Source organism: Trachypithecus francoisi, unplaced genomic scaffold (assembly GCF_009764315.1).
Source record: "Trachypithecus francoisi isolate TF-2019V2 unplaced genomic scaffold, Tfra_2.0 Lachesis_group15, whole genome shotgun sequence".
Taxonomy (NCBI): Eukaryota; Metazoa; Chordata; class Mammalia; order Primates; family Cercopithecidae; genus Trachypithecus; species Trachypithecus francoisi.
The window spans coordinates 94,470,281-94,494,179 of record NW_022681460.1 but is presented as its reverse complement, the minus strand read 5'-3'; the positions used below and the strand labels follow the sequence as shown (position 1 = coordinate 94,494,179).

At 40.8% G+C, this 23,899-nt stretch overlaps 1 long non-coding RNA gene across 3 annotated transcripts in view; it reads right to left on the bottom strand.

The window, feature by feature from the left end:
- LOC117097589 overlaps window positions 1–23,899 on the bottom strand; it is a 78,732-nt gene that overhangs the window by 54,439 nt on the left and 394 nt on the right. The window contains exon 2 of one of the 3 annotated variants that reach the window (XR_004442999.1): window positions 22,482–22,598. The exons of 1 other annotated variant lie outside the window; for it this stretch is intronic. This is a non-coding gene — a long non-coding RNA (uncharacterized LOC117097589). Of the gene's footprint in view, window positions 1–22,481; window positions 22,602–23,899 lie in introns of all 3 variants that reach the window. One more of the 3 variants, XR_004442998.1, reaches the window with a different exon arrangement.

The window sequence follows — 23,899 nt, the reverse complement described above, 5'->3', positions numbered from 1 at the left end:
AATTTATTTATCGTCTATATCTCTGTGCCCTGTTAGATCTTCAATGACTAACCATCTAACCAAGATTTCATTTCCCTCTGCATGCTTAGAGAATTACAGTTATGATAACGCTTTACAAACATCTAATATAGTATTGATGAACACAGAATTTAGGTAAGCAGTCTTCTCTTATTTGTTACAATTTTGCCAGGATGTTATAGTATAAACTTGACCATTTATTTTACATAAAATATCAAGAAATTAAGATTTCCTACCTAAGTAATTTATGTATCTTCAATATCCTGTTAGCTTTGACACTATTAAAATTTGGAATGAAATACTTTTTGGAGGTTAAAATATCTGTGGGCAAAGCTACCTCTAATCCACCGCTTTCAAGGAGAGACATCAAGAAGAAGCAGTCTTTACCAAAGTGAGAGTTTCACAGCTTAAATCTGAAAAGAACTGTCAAACATTTCTTCCTCTCTTGGATACAGTGTAAGTCAGTTAAGATATAATTACAACTGGGGGCGGAGCAAGATGGCCGAATAGGAACAGCTCCAGTCTCCAACTCCCAGCGCGAGCGACACAGAAGACCGGTGATTTCTGCATTTTCAACTGAGGTACTGGGGTCATCTCTCTAGGGAGTGCCGGACAATCGGTGCGGGTCAGCTGCTGCAGCCTGACCAGCGTGAGCTGAAGCAGGGCAAGGCATCGCCTCACCTGGAAGCGCAAGGGGGAAGGAAATCCCTTTTCCTAGCCAGGGGAACTGAGACACACAACACCTGGAAAATCGGGTAACTCCCACCCAATACTGCGCTTTAAGGAAACAGGCACACCAGGAGAATATATCCCACACCTGGCCGGGAGGGTCCCACGCCCACGGAGCCTCCCTCACTGCTAACACAGCCGTCTGCGGCGATCTATCCGCAAGGCAGCAGCGAGGCTGGGGGAGGGGCGCCCGCCATTGCTGAGGCTTAAGTAGGTAAACAAAGCCGCTGGGAAGCTCGAACTGGGTGGAGCTCACAGCAGCTCAAGGAAGCCTGCCTGTCTCTGTAGACTCTACCTCTGCGGACAGCGCACAGCTGCAGTCCATTAGGGGAAAGAGCGGGGCCGCTGCAGACCCGAACGACTCTGTCTGACAGCTTTGGGGAGAGCCGTGGATCTCCTAACGCGGAGGTTGAGATCTGAGAACGGACAGACTGCCTGCTCAGGTGGGTCCCTGACCCCTGAGTAGCCTAGCTGGGAGACATCCCCCACTAGGGGCAGTCTGACACCCCACACCTCACAGGGTGGCATCACCCCTGAGAGGAAACTTCCAAAGAAAGAATCAGACAGGTACACTCGCTGTTCAGCAATATTCTATCTTCGGCAACCTCTGCTGCTGATACCCAGGCAAACAGGGTCTGGAGTGGACCTCAAGCAATCTCCAACAGACCAACAGACAGTCCTTCTGACTGTCAGACGGAAAACTATCAAACAGGAAGGACACCTATACCAAAACCCCATCAGTACGTCACCATCATCAAAGTCCAGAGACAGATAAAACCACAAAGATGGGGAAGAAGCAGGGCAGAAAAGCTGGAAATTCAAAAAATAAGAGCGCATCTCCCCCTGCAAAGGAGCGCAGCCCATCGCCAGCAACGGATCAAAGCTGGTCAGAGAATGACTTTGACGAGATGAGAGAAGAAGGCTTCAGTCCATCAAACCTCTCAGAGCTAAAGGAGGAATTACGTACCCAGCGCAAAGAAACTAAAAATCTTGAAAAAAAGTGGAAGAATTGACAGCTAGACTAATTAATGCAGAGAAGATCATAAACGAAATGACAGAGATGAAAACCATGACACGAGAAATACGTGACAAATGCACAAGCTTCAGTAACCGACTCGATCAACTGGAAGAAAGAGTATCAGCGATTGAGGATCAAATGAATGAAATGAAGCGAGAAGAGAAACCAAAAGAAAAAAGAAGAAAAAGAAATGAACAAAGCCTGCAAGAAGTATGGGATTATGTAAAAAGACCAAATCTACGTCTGATTGGGGTGCCTGAAAGTGAGGGGGAAAATGGAACCAAGTTGGAAAACACTCTTCAGGATATCATCCAGGAGAACTTCCCCAACCTAGTAGGGCAGGCCAACATTCAAATTCAGGAAATACAGAGAACGCCACAAAGATACTCCTCCAGAAGAGCAACTCCAAGACACATAATTGCCAGATTCACCAAAGTTGAAATGAAGGAAAAAATCTTAAGGGCAGCCAGAGAGAAAGGTCGGGTTACCCACAAAGGGAAGCCCATCAGAATAACAGCAGACCTCTCGGCAGAAACTCTACAAGCCAGAAGAGAGTGGGGGCCAATATTCAACGTTCTTAAAGAAAAGAATTTTCAACCCAGAATTTCATATCCAGCCAAACTAAGCTTCATCAGTGAAGGAGAAATAAAATCCTTTACAGATAAGCAAATGCTTAGAGATTTTGTCACCACCAGGCCTGCCTTACAAGAGACCCTGAAGGAAGCCCTAAACATGGAAAGGAACAACCGGTACCAGCCATTGCAAAAACATGCCAAAATGTAAAGACCATCGAGGCTAGGAAGAAACTGCATCAACTAACGAGCAAAATAACCAGTTAATATCATAATGACAGGATCAAGTTCACACATAACAATATTAACCTTAAATGTCAATGGACTAAATGCTCCAATTAAAAGACACAGACTGGCAAACTGGATAAAGAGTCAAGACCCATCAGTCTGCTGTATTCAGGAGACCCATCTCACATGCAGAGACATACATAGGCTCAAAATAAAGGGATGGAGGAAGATCTACCAAGCAAATGGAGAACAAAAAAAAGCAGGGGTTGCAATCCTAGTCTCTGATAAAACAGACTTTAAACCATCAAAGATCAAAAGAGACAAAGAAGGCCATTACATAATGGTAAAGGGATCAATTCAACAGGAAGAGCTAACTCTCCTAAATATATATGCACCCAATACAGGAGCACCCAGATTCATAAAGCAAGTCCTTAGAGACCTACAAAGAGACTTAGACTCCCATACAATAATAATGGGAGACTTCAACACTCCACTGTCAACATTAGACAGATCAACGAGACAGAAAGTTAACAAGGATATCCAGGAATTGAACTCATCTCTGCACCAAGCGGACCTAATAGACATCTATAGAACTCTCCACCCCAAATCAACAGAATATACATTCTTCTCAGCACCACATCGCACTTATTCCAAAATTGACCACATAATTGGAAGTAAAGCACTCCTCAGCAAATGTACAAGAACAGAAATTATAACAAACTGTCTCTCAGACCACAGTGCAATCAAACTAGAACTCAGGACTAAGAAACTCAATCAAAACCGCTCAACTACATGGAAACTGAACAACCTGCTCCTGAATGACTACTGGGTACATAACGAAATGAAAGCAGAAATAAAGATGTTCTTTGAAACCAATGAGAACAAAGATACAACATACCAGAATCTCTGGGACACATTTAAAGCAGTGTGTAGAGGGAAATTTATAGCACTAAATGCCCACAAGAGAAAGCAGGAGAGATCTAAAATTGACACTCTACATCACAATTAAAAGAACTAGAGAGGCAAGAGCAAACACATTCAAAAGCTAGCAGAAGGCAAGAAATAACTAAGATCAGAGCAGAACTGAAGGAGATAGAGACACAAAAAACCCTCCAAAAAATCAATGAATCCAGGAGTTGGTTTTTTGAAAAGATCAACAAAATTGACAGACCGCTAGCTAGACTAATAAAGAAGAAAAGAGAGAGGAATCAAATAGACGCAATAAAAAATGATAAAGGGGATATCACCACCGACCCCACAGAAATACAAACAACCATCAGAGAATACTATAAATGCCTCTACGCAAATCAACTAGAAAATCTAGAAGAAATGGATAATTTCCTGGACACTTACACTCTCCCAAGACTAAACCAGGAAGAAGTTGAATCCCTGAATAGACCAATAGCAGGCTCTGAAATTGAGGCAACAATTAATAGCCTACCCACCAAAAAAAGTCCAGGACCAGATGGATTCACAGCTGAATTCTACCAGAGGTACAAGGAGGAGCTGGTACCATTCCTTCTGAAACTATTCAATCAATAGAAAAAGAGGGAATCCTCCCTAACTCTTTTTATGAGGCCAACATCATCCTGATACCAAAGCCTGGCAGAGACACAACAAAAAAGAGAATTTTAGACCAATATCCCTGATGAACATCGATGCAAAAATCCTCAATAAAATACTGGCAAACGGATTCAGCAGCACATCAAAAAGCTTATCCACCATGATCAAGTGGGCTTCATCCCTGGGATGCAAGGCTGGTTCAACATTCGCAAATCAATAAACGTAATCCAGCATATAAACAGAACCAAAGACAAGAACCACAATTATCTCAATAGATGCAGAAAAGGCTTTTGACAAAATTCAACAGCCCTTTATGCTAAAAACGCTCAATAAATTGGTATTGATGGAACGTACCTCAAAATAATAAGAGCTATTTATGACAAACCCACAGCTAATATCATACTGAATGGGCAAAAACTGGAAAAATTCCCTTTGAAAACTGGCACAAGACAGGGATGCCCTCTCTCACCACTCCTATTCAACATAGTGTTGGAAGTTCTGGCTAGGGCAATCAGGCAAGAGAAAGAAATCAAGGGTATCCAGTTAGGAAAAGAAGAAGTCAAATTGTCCCTGTTTGCAGATGACATGATTGTATATTTAGAAAAACCCATCGTCTCAGCCCAAAATCTCCTTAAGCTGATAAGCAACTTCAGCAAAGTCTCAGGATACAAAATTAATGTGCAAAAATCACAAGCATTCTTATACACCAGTAACAGACAAGCAGAGAGCCAAATCAGGAATGAACTTCCATTCACAATTGCTTCAAAGAGAATAAAATACCTAGGAATCCAGCTTACAAGGGATGTAAAGGACCTCTTCAAGGAGAACTACAAACCACTGCTCAGTGAAATCAAAGAGGACACAAACAAATGGAAGAACATACCATGCTCATGGATAGGAAGAATCAATATCGTGAAAATGGCCATACTGCCCAAGGTTATTTATAGATTCAATGCCATCCCCATCAAGCTACCAATGACTTTCTTCACAGAATTGGAAAAAACTGCTTTAAAGTTCATATGGAACCAAAAAAGAGCCCGCATTGCCAAGACAATCCTAAGTCAAAAGGACAAAGCTGGAGGCGTCACGCTACCTGACTTCAAACTATACTACAAGGCTACAGTAACCAAAACAGCATGGTACTGGTACCACAACAGAGATATAGACCAATGGAACAGAACAGAGTCCTCAGAAATAATACCACACATCTACAGCCATCTGATCTTTGACAAACCTGAGAGAAACAAGAAATGGGGAAAGGATTCCCTATTTAATAAATGGTGCTGGGAAAATTGGCTAGCCATAAGTAGAAAGCTGAAACTGGATCCTTTCCTTACCCCTTATACGAAAATTAATTCAAGATGGATTAGAGACTTAAATGTTAGACCTAATACCATAAAAACCCTAGAAGAAAATCTAGGTAGTACCATTCAGGACATAGGCATGGGCAAGGACTTCATGTCTAAAACACCAAAAGCAACGGCAGCAAAAGCCAAAATTGACACATGGGATCTAATTAAACTAAAGAGCTTTTGCACAGCTAAAGAAACTACCATCAGAGTGAACAGGCAACCTACAGAATGGGAAAAAATTTTTGCAACCTACTCATCTGACAAAGGGCTAATATCCAGAATCTACAAAGAACTCAAACAAATATACAAGAAAAAAACAAACAACCCCATCAAAAAGTGGGGAAAGGATATGAACAGACATTTCTCAAAAGAAGACATCCATACAGCCAACAGACACATGAAAAAATGCTCATCATCACTCGCCATCAGAGAAATGCAAATCAAAACCACAATGAGATACCATCTCACACCAGTTAGAATGGCAATCATTAAGAAGTCAGGAAACAACAGGTGTTGGAGAGGATGTGGAGAAATAGGAACACTTTTACACTGTTGGTGGGATTGTAAACTAGTTCAACCATTATGGAAAACAGTATGGCGATTCCTCAAGGATCTAGAACTAGATGTACCATATGACCCAGCCATCCCACTACTGGGTATATACCCAAAGGATTATAAATACTCTACTACAAAGACACATGCACACGTATGTTTATTGTGGCACTATTCACAATAGCAAAGACTTGGAATCAACCCAAATGTCCATCTGTGACAGACTGGATTAAGAAAATGTGGCACATATACACCATGGAATACTATGCAGCCATCAAAAAGGATGAGTTTGCGTCCTTTGTAGGGACATGGATGCAGCTGGAAACCATCATTCTTAGCAAACTATCACAAGAAGAGAAAACCAAACACCGCATGTTCTCACTCATAGGTGGGAACTGAACAATGAGATCACTTGGACTCGGGAAGGGGAACATCACACACTGGGGCCTATCATGGGGAGGGGGGAGGAGGGAGGGATTGCATTGGGGAGTTATACATGATATAAACGTCATGCACATGTACCCTAGAACTTAAATAAAAAAAAAAAGATATAATTACAACTAATAATTGTTACCATTACTACCATAGCTTCATGTACAAAATATTACTTCTTCCCTAATTAAACAAAGCATTCAGTGCTTTACATAACCAATTAAAATCTTAAGTAGTTATATTATGCAGCTAAATATGTGAAAACCAAGAATAATAAGCCAGATAATACAAAAGAAAAACAGTGATGTGAAATGAATTATGGCAAAAATGAGCAAAGTGAAAACACATTTAAACCATAACCTTTTTGGAAATTTGAGGTGTCCAAGAGGTCAGTCAAGGATGTACACAGAATCAGGTGGTATGAAATCTAACAGCAAAATATAGGGTAGCCCAGTCTAACAACAAAATGATATAGTGGATTGGCTGACTGAAGTTTATTTTCACTCAGAGATCAGAGATATACTTGAGAGTACTTTATCTAGACTAAGTTGTAACCTTCAAGGTGAAGATGTAATCACGAGACTAGAACTCTGTGTAAGGAGGGCAGTGGAGACAAGTAAATAAAGCTGAATGGCAAAAATCCCTATGGTCCACACAGCATCCTATTCTACCTGTATCATTTAAAGTACCAGAAGATAAACATCTGCAACCTATTAAGAAAGCAATAAACCAACCTGGAAGTAAAAGAAAAGGCTAGAAGGAAAGCTATACCCAGTGTCTTGGGAGTATCCGTGAGATAAAACAGGATAATATCTCACTTCATTTCTGGAAGGTCTGAATCCAATGACTTAAACAAAACTCACTATAGACAATATTAACAAATATTTATCCCTTTCTCCTTTTCCCAATCACTCTTCCTTAACCCTTTGCCATCTGGTTAACCATAAAACATTTCTTTGAAAGGTCACTAAAAATCTGCTAAATATTACATTCAATAGGCATGTCCTCATCTTCAAGTTTTTGACCTGTATCATGACATATAGATCACTTCTTTTTGACAATTATATAAACTTTGGTTCTATAACATTGTACTATCTTAATCTTTCCCTTACCACTTTGGGCCTTTTTTCTGTTTCTTTTGGCTTCTTCATTTACCAATATATTTTCCATAAGTATTTAATTATAAAGTATAGTAAAGTCAAAAGTGATTTTAGTACCTCTGACATCTTTTTGAACAAGCCAAGGACCTTAATACACACTTCTAGGTTAGTTCCCCCCCAACCCCCCCAGCATTTAGAATGTATTATTCCATTCTCTTCTGACCGTTGGGATTTTAATTTTTGAGATGTTTGAAATCGCCCACCATAAGCTGGGTACTGTTAGAGACTTCAACTCAAAGTCAGATACCCCACCAGAAATAGATAAAAAGATAATGGTACATCTGAGACACAAGCACCAGAGGGTATGAGCAAGCTGCATGAGCAAGCAGCTCAGATGCCCATGCAACCCACCAAGTTTCCACCAAAACACCTCCCTCACCTCACACCAATGGTTACATAGGGATTACTCTATGGCCAGCTGAAGGAGGAGGAAAAAACCTGAGCTTTTATGGTGAGATTATGGATAGGCTGACTTGGTATGCAGGTGCCAGTAAAAAATGAGAAGCAGCTGTGTGATAACATCACTTGTAAAGTCTTTGAATAACAGTGTAGAAGGAAAATTTCCCCGAAAGGTGAAGCTTTGAGCATTACACCTAGAGACCCACTTTGTGTGAAGTTCTATAAATTCCTTAAGGCTGAAAGGTATAAAAGTCAGCTTTAAATTCTCCTTCTCATTTATTCTTATCAGTCTTGGTTTTAAGATAACATAAAACTGGCCGGGCGCGGTGGCTCAAGCCTGTAATCCCAGCACTTTGGGAGGCCGAGACGGGCAGATCACAAGGTCAGGAGATCGAGACCATCCTGGCTAACCCAGTGAAACCCCGTCTCTACTAAAAAATACAAAAAAAAAAAAAAAAACTAGCCAGGCAAGGTGGCGGGTGCCTATAGTCCCAGCTACTCGGGAGGCTGAGGCAGGAGAATGACATGAACCCGAAAGGCGGAGTTTGCAGTGAGCTGAGATCTGGCCACTGCATTCCAGTTTGGGTGACACAGCGAGACTTCGTCTCAAAAAAAAAAAAAAAAAAGAGAAAGAGAACATAACACTTAGTCAAGTTATTTATGCAAGAAAAAAAGAGGGGGGAATTTTATAAGGATACAGGAATATTTTACAGAACTCCAGGGCAGGAATGAAACCAGGCCAAAGAAAAAATTCTTAAAAAAGAGACTAGAATTGCATCTGCACTATTTTTCCATCTCATCCTTTTGGAAAGTATCATTCTCTCTTTCTCCCCACCCCATCTCTACATTTTTTCTATTTCTCTAGTGGAAAAATGGCCAATCTATATTTCTCAAGGTTTTATATAAATATATGAGTGTATGTTACAGCCCTGCCACTTAAGACACCAAATTTTAAAAATTTGGTGTAAATAGAGATTCTCGAAGATGGCCAAACAGGAACAGCTCCAGTCTCCAGCTCACAGTGTGAGTGACACAGAAGACGGGTGATTTCTGCATTTTCAATTGAGGTACCGGGTTCATCTCACTGGGGCATGTCGGACAGTTGGTGCTGGTCCGCAGATGCAGCCCAACCAGCGAGAGCTGAAGCAGGGCGAGGCATCACCTAACCTGGGAAGCGCCAGGGGGAAGGGAATTCCATTTCCTAGCCAAAGGAAATTGAGACACATAACACCTGGAAAATTGGGTAACTCCTACCCTTATACTGTGCTTTACCAAGGGTCTTAGCAAACGGCACACCAGGAGATTATATCCCACACCTGGCCCAGAGGGTCCCACGCTCACGGAGCCTCCCTCATTACTAGCACAGCAGTCTGAGATCTAACTGCAAGGTGGCAGCAAGGCTGGGGGAGGAGCGCCTGCCATTGCTGAGGCTTAAGTAGGTAAACAAAGCCGCCAGGAAGTTCGAATTGGGTGGAGCACACCACAGCTCAAGGGGGCCGGCCTGCCTCTGTAGACTCCTCCTCTGGGGACAGGGCATAGCTAAACAAAAAGCAGCAGAAACCTCGGCAGAGGTAAATGCCCCTGTCTGACATCTTCGAAGAGAGCTCCACCGGGAGCTCTGATCTCCCACTGATCTCCCAGCATGGAGGCTGAGATCTCAGAATGGACAGACTGCCTGCTCAAGTGGGTCCCTGACCCCTGAGTAGCCTAACTGGGAGATATCCCCCACTAGGTGCAGACACACACCTCACACCTAACATGACACGGTACACCCCTGAGACAAAGCTTACTGAGCAAGAATCAGACAGCAACACTCGCTGTTCAGCAATATTCTATCTTCTGCAGGCTCTGCTGCTGATACCCAGGCAAACAGGGTCTGGAGTGGACCTCAAGCAAACTCCAACAGACCTACAGCAGAAGGTCCTGACTTTTAGAAGGAAAACTAACGAACAGAAAGGACACCTACACCAAAACCTCATTACTACATCACCATCATCAAAGACCAAAGGCAGATAAAACCACAAAGATGGGGGAAAAGCAGTGCAGAAAAGCTGGAAATTCAAAAAATCGGAGCACATCTCCCCCTCCAAAGGAATGCAGCTCATCGCCAGCAACGGAACAAAGCTGGATGGAGAATGACTTTGAAGAGTTGAGAGAAGAAGCCTTCAGTTGATCAAACTTCTCAGAGCTAAAGGAGTAACTACCTAACCAGCGCAAAGAAACTAAAAATCTTGAAAAAAGAATGGATGAATGGATAACTAGAATAATCAATGCAGAGAAGACCTTAAAAGAACTGATGGAGATGAAAACCATAACACAAGAACTACGTGACAAATGCACAAGCATTAGTAACCGACTCAATCAACTGGAAGAAAGAGTATCAGCGATTGAAGATCAAATGAATGAAATGAAGCGAGAAGAGAAATGTAGAGAAAAAAGAGTAAAAAGAAATGAACAAAGCCTCCAAGAAATATGGGATTAAGTGAAAAGACCAAATCTACATCTGATTGGTGTGCTTCAAAGTGACGGGGAAAATGGAACAAAGTTGGAAAACACTCTTCAGGATATCATCCAGGAGAACGTCCCCAACTTTGTAAGGCAGGCCAACATTCAAATTCAGAAATACAGAGAATGCCACAAAGATATTACTCGAGAAGAGCAACTCCAAGACACAAAATTGTCAGATTCACCAAAGTTGAAATGAAGGAAAAAATGTTAAGGGCAGCCAGAGAGAAAGGTCGGCTTACACACAAAGGGAAGCCCATCAGACTAACGGCAGATCTCTCGATAGAAACTCTCCAAGCCAGAAGACAGTGGGGGCCAATATTCGACATTCTAAAAGAAAAGAATTTTCAACCCAGATTTTCATATCCAGCTAAACTAAGTTTCATAAGTTAAGGAGAAATAAAATCCTTCACAGACAAGCAAATGCTTAGAGATTTTGTCACCACCAGGCCTGCCCTACAAGAGATCCTGAAGGAAGCAATAAACATGGAAAGGAACAACAGGTACCAGCCACTGCAAAAACAAGTCAAAATGTAAAGCCCATCGATGCTTGGAAGAAACTGCATCACTAGCAAGCAAAATAACCAGCTAATATCATAATGACAGGATCAAGTTCTCACATAACAATATTATCCTTAAATGTAAATGGACTAAATGGTCCAATTAAAAGACACAGACTGGAAAATTGGATAAAGAGTCAAGACCCATCAGTTTGATGTATTCAGGAGACCCATCTCACATGCAGAGACACACATAGGCTGAAAATAAAGGGATGGAGAAAGAAAGATCTACCAAGCAAATGGAACACACAGAAAAGCAGGGGGTTGCAACTAGTCTCTGAAAACAGACTTTAAACATCAAAGTCAAAAGAGACAAAGAAAGCCATTACATAATGGTAAAAGGATCAATTCATCAGGAAGAGCTAACTTCCTATTATATGCCCCAATACAGGAGCACCCAGATTCATTTTTTTTTTTTTTTCTTTTTTATTTTTTATTATACTTTAAGTTCTAGGGTACATGTGCATAACGTTTATATCATGTATAACTCCCCAATGCAATCCCTCCCTCCTCCCCCTCCCCATGATAGGCCCCAGTGTGTGATGTTCCCTTCCCGAGTCCAAGTGATCTCATTGTTCAGTTCCCACCTATGAGTGAGAACATGCGGTGTTTGGTTTTCTCTCTTGTGATAGTTTGCTAAGAATGATGGTTTCCAGCTGCATCCATGTCCCTACAAAGGACGCAAACTCATCCTTTTTGATGGCTGCATAGTATTCCATGGTGTATATGTGCCACATTTTCTTAATCCAGTCTGTCACAGATGGACATTTGGGTTGATTCCAAGTCTTTGCTATTGTGAATAGTGCCGCAATAAACATACGTGTGCATGTGTCTTTGTAGTAGAGTAATTTATAATCCTTTGGGTATATACCCAGTAGTGGGATGGCTGGGTCATATGGTACATCTAGTTCTAGATCCTTGAGGAATCGCCATACTGTTTTCCATAATGGTTGAACTAGTTTACAATCCCACCAACAGTGTAAAAGTGTTCCTATTTCTCCACATCCTCTCCAACATTATTGTTTCCTGACTTCTTAATGATTGCCATTCTAACTGGTGTGAGATGGTATCTCATTGTGGTTTTGATTTGCATTTCTCTGATGGCGAGTGATGACGAGCATTTTTTCATGTGTCTGTTGGCTGTATGGATGTCTTCTTTTGAGAAATGTCTGTTCATATCCTTTCCCCACTTTTTGATGGGGTTGTGTTTTTTTCTTGTATATTTGTTTGAGTTCTTTGTAGATTCTGGATATTAGCCCTTTGTCAGATGAGTAGGTTGCAAAAATTTTTTCCCATTCTGTAGGTTGCCTGTTCACTCTGATGGTAGTTTCTTTAGCTGTGCAAAAGCTCTTTAGTTTAATTAGATCCCATGTGTCAATTTTGGCTTTTGCTGCCGTTGCTTTTGGTGTTTTAGACATGAAGTCCTTGCCCATGCCTATGTCCTGAATGGTACTACCTAGATTTTCTTCTAGGGTTTTTATGGTATTAGGTCTAACATTTAAGTCTCTAATCCATCTTGAATTAATTTTCGTATAAGGGGTAAGGAAAGGATCCAGTTTCAGCTTTCTACTTGTGGCTAGCCAATTTTCCCAGCACCATTTATTAAATAGGGAATCCTTTCCCCATTTCTGTTTTTGTCAGGTTGTCAAAGATCAGATGGCTGTAGATGTGTGGTATTATTCTGAGGACTCTGTTCTGTTCATTGGTCTATTTCTCTGTTGTGGTACCAGTACCATGCTGTTTGGTTACTGTAGCCTTGTAGTATAGTTTGAAGTCAGGTAGCGTGACGCCTCCAGCTTTGTCCTTTTGACTTAGGATTGTCTTGGCAATGCGGGCTCTTTTTTGGTTCCATATGAACTTTAAAGCAGTTTTTTCCAATTCTGTGAAGAAACTCATTGGTAGCTTGATGGGGATGGCATTGAATCTATAAATCACCTTGGGCAGTATGGCCATTTTCACGATATTGATTCTTCCTATCCATGAGCATGGTATGTTCTTCCATTTGTTTGTGTCCTCTTTGATTTCACTGAGCAGTGGTTTGTAGTTCTCCTTGAAGAGGTCCTTTACATCCTTGTAAGCTGGATTCCTAGGTATTTTATTCTCTTTGAAGCAATTGTGAATGGAAGTTCATTCCTGACTTGGCTCTCTGCTTGTCTGTTACTGGTATAAGAATGCTTGTGATTTTTGCACATTAATTTTGTATCCTGAGACTTTGCTGAAGTTGCTTATCAGCTTAAGGAGATTTTGGGCTGAGACGATGGGTTTTTCTAAATATACAATCATGTCATCTGCAAACAGGGACAATTTGACTTCTTCTTTTCCTAACTGGATACCCTTGATTTCTTTCTCTTGCCTGATTGCCCTAGCCAGAACTTCCAACACTATGTTGAATAGGAGTGGTGAGAGAGGGCATCCCTGTCTTGTGCCAGTTTTCAAAGGGAATTTTTCCAGTTTTTGCCCATTCAGTATGATATTAGCTGTGGGTTTGTCGTAAATAGCTCTTATTATTTTGAGGTACGTTCCATCAATAACGAATTTATTGAGCGTTTTTAGCATAAAGGGCTGTTGAATTTTGTCAAAAGCCTTTTCTGCATCTATTGAGATAATCATGTGGTTCTTGTCTTTGGTTCTGTTTATATGCTGGATTACGTTTATTGATTTGCGAATGTTGAACCAGCCTTGCATCCCAGGGATGAAGCCCACTTGATCATGGTGGATAAGCTTTTGATGTGCTGCTGAATCGGTTTGCCAGTATTTTATTGAGAATTTTTGCATCGATGTTCATCAGGGATATTGGTCTAAAATTCTTTTTTTGTTGTGTCTCTGCCAGGCTTTGGTATCAGGATGATGGGCCTCATAAAATGAGTTAGGGAGGATTCCCTCTTTTTCTATTGATTGGAATAGTTTCAGAAGGAATGGTACCAGCTCCTCCTTGTACCTCTGGTAGAATTCAGCTGTGAATCCATCTGGTCCTGGACTTTTTTTCGTGGGTAGGCTATTAATTGTTGCCTCAATTTCAGAGCCTGTATTGGTCTATTCAGGGATTCAACTTCTTCCGGTTCAGTCTTGGGAGAGTGTAAGTGTCCAGGAAATTATCCATTTCTTCTAGATTTTCTAGTCGATTTGCGTAGAGGCATTTAGTATTCTCTGATGGTTGTTTGTATTTCTGTGGGGTCGGTGGTGATATCCCCTTATCATTTTTTATTGCGTCTATTTGATTCCTCTCTCTTTTCTTCTTTATTAGTCTTGCTAGCGGTCTGTCAATTTTGTTGATCTTTTCAAAAAACCAACTCCTGGATTCATTGATTTTTTGGAGGGTTTTTTGTGACTCTATCTCCTTCAGTTCTGCTCTGATCTTAGTTATTTCTTGCCTTCTGCTAGCTTTTGAATGTGTTTGCTCTTGCCTCTCTAGTTCTTTTAATTGTGATGTTAGAGTGTCAATTTTAGATCTTCCTGCTTTCTTGTGGGCATTTAGTGCTATAAATTTCCCTCTACACACTGCTTTAAATGTGTCCCAGAGATTCTGGTATGTTGTATCTTTGTTCTCATTGGTTTCAAAGAACATCTTTATTTCTGCTTTCATTCGTTATGTACCCAGTAGTCATTCAGGAGCAGGTTATTCAGTTTCCATGTAGTTGAGCGGTTTTGATTGAGTTTCTTAGTCCTGAGTTCTAGTTTGATTGCACTGTGGTCTGAGAGACAGTTTGTTATAATTTCTGTTCTTTTACATTTGCTGAGGAGTGCTTTACTTCCAATTATGTGGTCAATTTTGGAATAAGTGCGATGTGGTGCTGAGAAGAATGTATATTCTGTTGATTTGGGGTGGAGAGTTCTATAGATGTCTATTAGGTCCGCTTGGTGCAGAGATGAGTTCAATTCCTGGATATCCTTGTTAACTTTCTGTCTCGTTGATCTGTCTAATGTTGACAGTGGAGTGTTGAAGTCTCCCATTATTATTGTATGGGAGTCTAAGTCTCTTTGTAGGTCTCTAAGGACTTGCTTTATGAATCTGGGTGCTCCTGTATTGGGTGCATATATATTAGGAGAGTTAGCTCTTCCTGTTGAATTGATCCCTTTACCATTATGTAATGGCCTTCTTTGTCTCTTTTGATCTTTGATGGTTTAAAGTCTGTTTTATCAGAGACTAGGATTGAACAACCCTGCTTTTTTTTGTTCTCCATTTGCTTGGTAGATCTTCTCCATCCCTTTATTTTGAGCCTATGTATGTCTCTGCATGTGAGATGGGTCTCCTGAATACAGCAGACTGATGGGTCTTGACTCTTTATCCAGTTTGCCAGTCTGGTCTTTTAATTGGAGCATTAGTCCATTGACATTTAAGGTTAATATTGTTATGTGTGAACTTGATCCTGTCATTATGATATTAACTGGTTATTTTGCTCATTAGTTGATGCAGTTTCTTCCTAGCCTCGATGGTCTTTACATTTTGGCATGTTTTGCAATGGCTGGTACCGGTGTTCCTTTCCATGTTTAGGGCTTCCTTCAGGGTCTCTTGTAAGGCAGGCCTGGTGGTGACAAAATCTCTAAGCATTTGCTTATATGTAAAGGATTTTATTTCTCCTTCACTGATGAAACTTAGTTTGGCTGGATATGAAATTCTGGGTTTAAAATTCTTTTCTTTAAGAACGTTGAATATGGCCCCACTCTCTTCTGGCTTGTAGAGTTTCTGCCGAGAGATCTGCTGTTAGTCTGATGGGCTTCCCTTTGTGGGTAACCCGACCTTTCTCTCTGGCTGCCCTTAAGATTTTTTCCTTCATTTCAACTTTGGTGAATCTGGCAATTATGTGTCTTGGAGTTGCTCTTCTGGAGGAGTATTTGTGGCGTTCTCTGTATTTCCTGAATTTGAATGTTGGCCTGCCCTACTAGATTGGGGAAGTTCTCCTGGATGATATCCTGAAGAGGTTTTCCAACTTGGTTCCATTTCCCCCTCACTTTCAGGCACCCCAATCAGACGTAGATTTGGTCTTTTTACATAATCCCATACTTCTTGCAGCTTTGTTCATTTCTTTTTCTTCTTTTCTTTTTGGTTTCTCTTCTCGCTTCATTCATTCATTGATCCTCAATCGCTGATACTCTTTCTTCCAGTTGATCGAGTCGGTTACTGAAGCTTGTGCATTTGTCACGTATTTCTCGTGTCATGGTTTTCATCTCTGTCATTTCGTTTATGATCTTCTCTGCATTAATTAGTCTAGCTGTCAATTCTTCCACTTTTTTTTCAAGATTTTTAGTTTCTTTGCGCTGGGTACGTAATTCCTCCTTTAGCTCTGAGAAGTTTGATGGACTGAAGCCTTCTTCTCTCATCTCGTCAAAGTCATTCTCTGACCAGCTTTGATCCGTTGCTGGCGATGGGCTGCGCTCCTTTGCAGGGGGAGATGCGCTCTTATTTTTTGCATGTCCAGCTTTTCTGCCCTGCTTTTTCCCCATCTTTGTGGTTTTATCTGTCTCTGGTCTTTGATGATGGTGACGTACTGATGGGGTTTTGGTATAGGTGTCCTTCCTGTTTGATAGTTTTCCGTCTGACAGTCAGAAGGACTGTCTGTTGGTCTGTTGGAGATTGCTTGAGGTCCACTCCAGACCCTGTTTGCCTGGGTATCAGCAGCAGAGGTTGCCAAAGATAGAATATTGCTGAGCAGCGAGTGTACCTGTCTGATTCTTCCTTTGGAAGTTTCCTCTCAGGGATGACTCCACCCTGTGAGGTGTGGGGTGTCAGACTGCCCTAGTGGGGGATGTCTCCCAGCTAGGCTACTCAGGGGTCAGGGACCCACCTGAGCAGGCAGTCTGTCCGTTCTCGGATCTCAACCCGCGTTGGGAGATCCACGGCTCTCCCCAAAGCTGTCAGACAGAGTCGTTCGCCTCTGCACCGCCCCCGCTGCTTTCCCTATTGGACCTCAGCTGTGGGCTGTCCCCAGAGGTGGAGTCTACAGAGACAGGCAGGTTTCCTTGAGCTGCTGTGAGCTCCACCCAGTTCGAGCTTCCCAGCGGCTTTGTTTACCTACTTAAGCCTCAGCAATAGCGGGCGCCCCTCCCCCAGCCTCGCTGCTGCCTTGCGGATAGATCGCCGCAGAGGGCTGTGTTAGCCGTGAGGGAGGCTCTGTGGGCGTGGGACCCTCCCGGCCAGGTGTGGGATATATTCTCCTGGTGTGCCTGTTTCCTTAAAGCGCAGTATTGGGGTGGGAGTTACGCGATTTTCCAGGTGTTATGTGTCTCAGTTCCCCTGGCTACGAAAACGGATTTCCTTCCCCCTTGCGCTTCCAGGTGAGGCGATGCCTCGCCCTGCTTCAGGTCACGCTGGTCAGGCTGCAGCAGCTGACCAGCACCGATTGTCCGGCACTCCCTAGAGAGATGACCCCAGTACCTCAGTTGAAAATGCAGAAATCACCGGTCTTCTGTGTTACTCGCGCTGGGAGTTGGAGACTGGAGCTGTTCCTATTCGGCCATCTTGCTCCGCCCCCACACCCAGATTCATAAAGCAAGTCCTTACAGACCTACGAAGAGACTTAGACTCCCATACAATAATAATGGGAGACTTTAACACCCCACTTTCAACATCAGACAGATCAACAAGACAGAAAGTTAACAAAGATATCCAGGAATTGAAGTCAACTCTGCACCAAGCAGACCTAATAGACATCTACAGAACTCTCCACCCCAAATCACAGAATATACATTCTTCTCAGCACTACATCACATTTATTCCAAAACTGACCACATAGTTGGAAGTAAAGCACTCCTCAGCAAATGTAAAAGAACAGCTATTATAACAAACTGTCTCTCAGACCACAGTGCAATCAAACTAGAACTCAGGACTAAGAAACTCAATCAAAACCGCTCAACTACATGGAAACTGAACAACCTGCTCCTGAATGACTACTGGGTACATAACAAAATGAAGGCAGAAATAAAGATGTTCTTTGAAATCAATGAGAACAAAGATACAACATACCAGAATCTCTGGGACACATTTAAAGCAGTGTGTAGAGGGAAATTTACAGCACTAAATGCCCACAAGAGAAAGCAGGAATGATGTAAAATTGACACCCTAAGATCACAATTAAAAGAACTAGAGAAGCAAGAGCAACCACATTCAACAGCTAGCAGAAGGCAAGAAATAACTAAGATCAGAGTAGAATTGAAGGAGATAGAGACACAAAAAACCCTCCAAGAAATCAATGAATCCAGAAGCTGTTTTTCTTGAAAAGATCAAAAAAATTGATAGACCCATAGCAAGACTAATAAAGAGGAGAAAAGAATCAAATAAATGCAATAAAAAATGATAAAGGGGATATCACCACTGACTGCACATAAATACAAACTACCATCAGAGAATACTATAAACACCTCTACGCAAATAAACTAGAAAATGTAGAAGAAATGGATAATTTCCTGGACACTTACACTCTCCCAAGACTAAAACAGGAAGAAGTTGAATCCCTGAATAGACCAATAGCAGGCTCTGAAATTGAGGTAATAATTAATAGCCTACCAACCAAAAAAAGTCCAGGACCAGATGGATTCACAGTCGAATTCTACCAGAGGTACAAGGAGGAGTTGGTACCATTCCTTCTGAAACTATTCCAATTAATAGAAAAAAAAGGGAATCCTCCTTAACTCATTTTACGAGGCCAACATCATCCTGATACCAAAGTCTGACAGAGACACAACCAAAAAAAAAAAAAAAAAAAGGATTTTAGACCAATATCCCTGATGAACATCGATACAAAAATCTTCAATAAAATACTGGCAAACCGAATCCAGCAGTACATCAAAAAGCTTATCCACCTTGATCAAGTGGGCTTCATCCCTGGGATGCAAGGCTGGTTCAACATACACAAATCAATAAACGTAATCCAGCATATAAATAGAACCAAAGACAAAAACCACATGATTATCTCAATAGACGCAGAAAAGGCCTTTGACAAAATTCAACAGACTTTCATGCTAAAAACGCTCAATAAATTCGGTACTGATGGAACGTATCTCAAAATAGTAAGAGCTATTTATGACAAACCCACAGCCAATATCATACTGAATGGGCAAAAACTGGAAAAATTCCCTTTGAAAATTGGCACAAGACAGGGATGCCCTCTCTCACCACTCCTATTCAACACAGTGTTGGAAGTTCTGGCTAGGGCAATCAGGCAAGAGAAAGAAATCAAGGGTATTCAGTTAGGAAAAGAAGAAGTCAAATTGTCCCGGTTTGCAGAGGACATGATTGCATATTTAGAAAACCCCACTGTCTCAGCCCAAAATCTCCTTAAGCTGATAAGCAACTTCAGCAAAGTCTCAGGATACAAAATCAATGTGCAAAAATCACAAGCATTCTTCTACACCAGTAAAGACAAACAGAAAGCCAAATCATGAGTGAACTTCCATTCACAATAGCTTCAAAGAGAACAAAATACGTAGGAAAAAAAAAAAAAAGGAAAAAAAAAGGAAAAAAAAATATGTAGGAATCCAACTTACAAGGGATGTAAGGACCTCTTCAAGGAGAACTACAAACCACTGCTCAGTGAAATAAAAGAGGACACAAACAAATGGAAGAACATACCATGCTCATGGATAGGAAGAATCAATATCGTGAAAATGGCCATACTGCCCAAGGTTATTTATAGATTCAATGCCATCCCCATTAAGCTACCAATGACTTTCTTCACAGAATTGGAAAAAAACTGCTTTAAAGTTCATATGGAACAAAAAAAGAGCCCGCATTGTCAAGACAATCCTAAGCCAAAAGAACAAAGCTGGAGGCATCACGCTACCTGACTTCAAACTATACTACAAGGCTACAGTAACCAAAATAGCTGGTACTGGTACCAAAACAGAGATCTAGACCAATGGAACATAACAGAGCCCTCAGAAATAATACCACACATCTACAGCCATCTGATCTTTGACAAACCTGAGAAAAACAAGAAATGGGGAAAGGATTCCCTATTTAATAAATGGTGCTGGGAAAATTGGCTAGTCATAAGTAGAAAGCTGAAACTGGATCTTTTCCTTACTCCTTACACGAAAATTAATTCAAGATGGATTAGAGACTTAAATGTTAGACCTAAAACTATAAAAACCTAGAAGAAAACCTAGGTAATACCATTCAGGACATAGGCATGGGCAAGGACTTCATGTCTAAAACACCAAAAGCAACGGCAGCAAAAGCAAAAATTGACACATGGGATCTAATTAAACTAAAGAGCTTCTGCACAGCAAAAGAAACTACCATCAGAGTGAACAGGCAACCTACAGAATGGGAGAATATTTTTGCAATCTACTCATCTGACAAAGGGCTAATATCCAGAACCTATAAAGAACTCAAACAAATTTACAAGAAAAAAACAAACAACCCCATCAAAAAGTGGGCAAAGGATATGAACAGACACTTCTCAAAAGAAGACATTCATACAGCCTGCAGACACATGTAAAAATGCTCATCATCAATTGCCATCAGATAAATGCAAATCAAAACCACAATGAGATACCATCTCACACCAGTTACAATGGCAATCATTAAAAAATCAGGAAACAACAGGTGCTGGAGAGGGTGTGGAGAAATAGGAACACTTTTACACTGTTGGTGGGATTGTAAACTAGTTCAACCATTGTGGAAAACAGTGTGGCGATTCCTCAAGGATCTAAAACTAGAAATACCATTTGACCCAGCCATCCCATTACTCGGGATATACCCAAAGGATTATAAGTCATGCTGCTATAAAGACACATGCACACGTATGTTTATTGTGGCACTATTCACAAGAGCAAAGACTTGGAATCAACTGAAATGTCCATCGGTGACAGACTGGATTAAGAAAATGTGGCACAGACACACCATGGAATACTATGCAGCCATAAAAAAGGATGAGTTCATGTCCTTTGTAGGGACATGGATGCAGCTGAAAACCATCATTCTCAGCAAACTATCACAAGAACAGAAAACCAAACACCACATGTTCTCAATCATAGGTGGGAAATTGAACAATGAGATCACTTGGACACAGGAAGGGGATCATCACACACCGGGTCCTATTGTCGGCGTAGAGGGGGAGGGATAGCATTAGGAGATATACCTAATGTAAATGACAAGTTAATGGGTGTAGCACACCAACATGGCACATGTATACATATGTAACAAACCTGCACGTCGTGCCCATGTACCCTAGAACTTAAAGTATAATAAAAAAACAAAAAGAAAAAAAAATACAGATTCTCGTGTGAAAAATTCCAACAGATTCAACCGGAATTAGGTACCTATTCTTAGTCCAATCAACTTGGTCGAGTCACCTTATTCAAAACAGTTGCTGGGGCTCAGCCTTGACGCTGAGGGAGAACTGAGCTACTATGATCTGAACAAATAGCTCTATCCTCTTCATTCATTCTCCCAATCATTCCAGCTGAAAACCTAAGTCAGTTTAGGCTTATCCTTCTCTTTCATATACTATTAATTTATAGTTCTGTCACAAAGAATTAATTCATTCTTCTTTCAAAATCCAGTATTATCTATTCCTTCTCCATTCTCATGGACTTTATTACTTGCCAAAATGATAGTTCCAAAACAGACATTACACTGTAGTTAAATTTGCATTTCTTAAACTACTGGTGAGGATAAACTTTTTTTTTTTTTCATCCTATAGACTATTAACATTTCTGCTTTCTTGGTCGTATTGTGGACTTAATTGTGTCCCCCAAAATTCCTATGTTGGAGTGTTAACTTCAATGTGACTGTATTTGGAATAGGGTTTTTAAGGAGGTAATTAAGGTTTAATGGAAGTCATAAAGGTGAGGCTCTAGGAAGAGACATCAGGGTAATGTGCACAGACGCAAGGCTATGTGAGGACACGGCAAGAAAGTAGCCATCTGTAAGCCAACGAGAAAGGCCTTGGGAGATACCAAACCTGCTGACACCATAATCTTGGACTTCTAGGCCCCAGAACTATAAGAAAACAAATTTGTGCTGTTTAAGCTCCAAAGTCTTTGAAGCTTAAAGACTTTTGTTATGGCAATGGCAATCTAATGCAGTTTGCCTCAGTGTTCATTATTTTTCTTTTGACACATTTGTTTCTTCTAATAACAGCTCTCTAGGCATTAAGACTCTTAGCTCTTTATACACAATAAACATTAACAAACATTTTTCCCAATTTATTTGCCCCCCTACCTTTGTTTTCATTTTGCTTTATATAACTGATTTTTTTTTTTGGAAAGTCCAATTTTTCAAACTTTTCCTTTACGGTTGCTGCACATGAAATTATGATTAAGGCCAGCCTTCTCATCCCCCAGAATGTTTATATTTATATATAGGTTCTTCCAATTATTTTTCTTTTTGGTCTCATTTATTATTTTCAATGTATGATGTAAGGTATAAATTTTTTAAAAATATAGCTTACAATGGATCGGGCGTGGTCGCCCATGCCTGTGATCCCAGCATTTTCGGAGGCCGAGGTGGGAGGATCACGAGGTCAGGAGATTGAGACCATCCTGGTTAACACGGTGAAACCCCGTCTCTACTAAAAATACAAAAAAATTAGCCGGGCGTGTTGGCTGGTGCCTGTAGTTCCAGCTACTGGGGATGCTGAGGCAGAAGAATGGCGTGAACCCGGGAGGCGGAGCTTGCAGTGAGCGGAGATCGCACCACTGCACTCCAGCCTGGATGACAGAACGAGACTCGGCCTCAAACAAACAAAAAAAAAAAAAATATATATATATATATATATATACACACACACATAGCTTACAATTATCCCTGTACCATGTAATAATTTTACACTGATATGAAATATTTTATCGTATACTACTTACACTTTAACTCCTGTTGCTTTTTGTTTATGACACTCATTCATTCAATAATTTATTTTGGAGGCTATATTCTTCCACATTTATTGTAAGGGAAAAAGAATTTTCCAGCAAGTTTAAGAAACATTGTTTTGGGTGTCTTAAATCATAGAAGACTATGAGGGAAAGCTCTTAACGTTAGTTTTTAAATTAAAATTGTTTTCAGCTAACAAGACGAATATACACAAAATTATGTTAATCCAGTGACGAGCCTAATTAAAGGAGGGGGGTACCATTTGATTTAGTTGCATTATACTAATCGAAAGGAACAGAAAAAACGATGGTGAAGAAACTACAAGAGGACTGTCAGCTTTTTCAGGCTCCTTTTAAAAGAATAGTTCTTGTCCTTCTAAAACTAGTTATTCAAAATTCTTTTTCCCCCCCCCCAATTCTCTTGATAAAATTCAGACAGTAAAGAGGTATAAGCCAGTGGGGCTATTTTTACAAAGATCATTGCTTAGTGCTAGGAAGAGAATCCAGAAGACGGGAAGTTGAGGGTTGTGTTCTAAAGATTCTCTCAAGAAAAGGATACAGAGAAACTCCAAGTTGTACACGCCCAGCAATGTCCATGTTGGACGTGCTTTGATACCACCTAAATCTCTCCTGTCCGAGTTCAAGGACCGAACCATTCCAGGGATTTTAGAAAAAAATGGGGAGACATGAAAATGATGCCAAAGCCATAGCTATTATTACAGACATCCATTATGTTAACTCTGCTTTCCATATGCAACGCACTCTACATACCATGGGCACCTTATAAGCACATAGCAAATGTGAAAAATATTGTCAACATTGCTTTGATAATATTATGATTAATATATTCGAATATATATTTGAATATAATATATATTATTGATACAAAAATATTATCAACGCTGCTTTAGAGAAGATGAAACTGAGATCCTTTAGAGAAGATGAAACTGAGATAGGAAGAATCATAATAAACTGTCCAAGATCACAGGGGCAAAAAGTT